The following is a 2,899-nucleotide window of genomic DNA, read 5'->3' on the forward strand; positions in this document are numbered from 1 at the left end:
GCTATTATAATTTCGTTGACATAACCGCTGTGCGTAACAGCACAACGGAAATGAGGTACATATCGACCCACTTACATACATCTATGAATATTTTCAGAGCCAAAATAGTGAGAAGTATGACACGAATCGACGTAGTCATGCTTGTTTGTCCGTCCTCTCGTGTGCCTGCACGCATAAGTAAAACTGAAAAAATATTATTCTTGACAACTTACGTATGTGTCAATGTGTGAGAAAGGGTGAAATCTAAACAAAATTCACGCCCACCTTACATATAGCGGTAATTTGTTAGGACTGCAGTTTAGTAATTTTTGTCATTTCAGACATGGAATGAGTTTAGAAATAGGAATTTTTAACTTTAGAGAATTAGACTATTGACTATTGACTATTTTTTGGAAAGTGGGCGCAACCCTTCGTTTGTATAGGAGCATTTATTTTAAGAACTCCTAGCCAAATGAATTTCGTGCACGCATTGCTTTTGTTCACACGGAAACGAAAAGGAAATGACACGAGTCCAAAAAACCAGGTTTCTTATAAATAAATAAAAAAAAGTATTTTCCGACGTCACCTTTTTTTGAATTCGAAGTAGTTGTGAGGTACACCCATTCTACTGGCTAGGGTGCCAATAGCGCAGTGACCCCTTGTAATACCTGCGAGGACGTTGGTAGTTGATCTGTTGAATCCAACCAGAGATTTTGCCCTTTTAAAAATCAGTCTTGCACAGAGCGCTTTGGAGACCCTACCGTTCGTAGTCAGAGACCACCTTCTATTGGTTTCCGCGATTACGCTCAAGTCAATCGCTTTGTATAACTCGTTTAGAGGAACACTTAAGTCCCCTACCACTCGCTGAAGGTCCAGCTCACAGCCTATTCTTGCACACTCATCCGCTCTTTCATTTCCCTCCGCTCCAGAGTGGCCGGTGACCCAACAAAGTGTGGTGTTGTATTGTTGGATGAGCGAGAGCGAACTCCTGATCTCTTTAACACATTTTGAGTTGATGCGCGCTGAGGCCAGTACCTTAGCAGCGGCTTGACTATCAACGAGAATGACGAGTAAGATTTGTCGGAGGTAAGTCCAGTAGTGTTATAGTTTTTACTGCTTTGTCTATCGCGTAGATCTGTTCTGATCCAGCATAATTTAAGTATATTTGTTCCGAGTACTCTCCCAATCCTGTGCCGTTGACCGTATTTAAGCCGTCAGTATAAAGATGGGGGACCACTACCATCTGATATGACTCTGGTCCGTCAATTCTTCCTGTCGGATATTATTTATAGTCTCTTTCAAATCTAACTTGGGAACCATATAGCAGGATAAAGTGATCGTTCAACTTTTTAAGCGGGACTCTTCTTTCTAGCTACGCCAAGCACGATCAGTTCTTGCTAAGAAGCGAATGTGATGTGAGTATCATCACCATCGCACGTTGACTGAAGGAGGCGAACATATTCTACCGTCCCACATCATCAAAAACACTGCTCCCAGAAAAACACATTGAGAAACAACAAAACAAGAAAATGGCGTCACAGTACTGCACTGGCCTTCCCAATCCCCAGACGCCAACCAAATTCAAAATGTGTAGGGAAACGCATCTTGCCGGAAGGCCAGTCCAGGGTTTAAAGCAACTCGTGCGTCAAGTTCGCAAAATTTAGTCCTGTTTGTGGACGAGCTACCAGAAAAGCTGGTTCAAAGCATGAAGAAGATGCCAGGCTGTACTGGACAACGATGAAGAATATACGACTTATTGAGTAATTGCGACTCGTAGTTTTGTACATACTTTCATGTAAAAAAATGTTAAATTATATATCTTTTATACTTCAGTAATAACCGCGGTTCCTTTTTTCTGACACAGACTGTAATATCGAGACTGCTCTTCGCGATAAAAACAAGAGCATAATGAAAAGTTTGAAGCCATGTGCGCGCTTGTAAACACAAAACCAACCTAAGCAACCTTGCTGAAGAGTATATAGATAGCTCGTTTGATAATTGAAAAAGCTTGAAAGATTCAGTAAAATAGTCGGTAATTCTTGGAAAAGAGTGCGTACTTAAAAAACAGTCAAACACAATTCAACCATTGCACCTACCTACTTCTTCGCGTACCAGTTCAAATACTTGTCTGTATCCTTAAGTTATTCTTAGAGAAATTAATAAGTTTTCCTGAAATACATTCATGTTAACCTTCCCCTAACTTCTTTGCTTGGTACTCGTACAACTACGCAAACTAAAGGTCTTTCCGCTGCGTTGTGTTTTTGAAATGCTGTTGCTCTCAAGTGCACATAACGCCCTATGTCGACGCTTAACAGTTTTTTGTAGCTTTGTATTAACAAATTTGTAGAAGAAATTTTCTTCAGCTGGTACGGTTCAACGCTTCAACATAAGTGCCTTGCCGCTTGTGTATGCCCCAATGCTTGCATCAAAAATAAGCAGGAAGAAGCCCACAACAAAAACACTCATATATCATTCACTGTAAACAAGTGTGCTCTAGAGAGTATTTGTGCGCCGCTATCCTTGTATCGTCCTTTCTTTTGCTGTATTAAAAATCCATCTGTATGTAAATATACACATATTTTTTGTTTATTCACCCACCTCCTTGACCTTCTCCGCCCACACACGCACACCATTGACAGTAAAGTTTTCTGGAAAATTTACACTTTTTTGGATTTCCTCTTTTGCCAGCTTTGTTTGCATGTACTTGTGGCTTGTGGCTTGTGGCTGCGTTTGCTTATTTTCAACTCGACTTCATAAGAGGTTCATCTTTTTTTGTGTGCAAATAGCGATAATCCGCGAATGACAATGCAATCCAAAAGTTTGGTAGTGATGTTCTGCTCACTTGTATAATTTTATGTATATTTTCTTTTTTTCAATTCACAATTTTCTTCATATGATTTTAAGTAGGTGTCTCGGAATA

The sequence above is a fragment of the Anastrepha obliqua genome, chromosome 4 (assembly GCF_027943255.1).
Source record: "Anastrepha obliqua isolate idAnaObli1 chromosome 4, idAnaObli1_1.0, whole genome shotgun sequence".
NCBI classification, from domain to species: Eukaryota; Metazoa; Arthropoda; class Insecta; order Diptera; family Tephritidae; genus Anastrepha; species Anastrepha obliqua.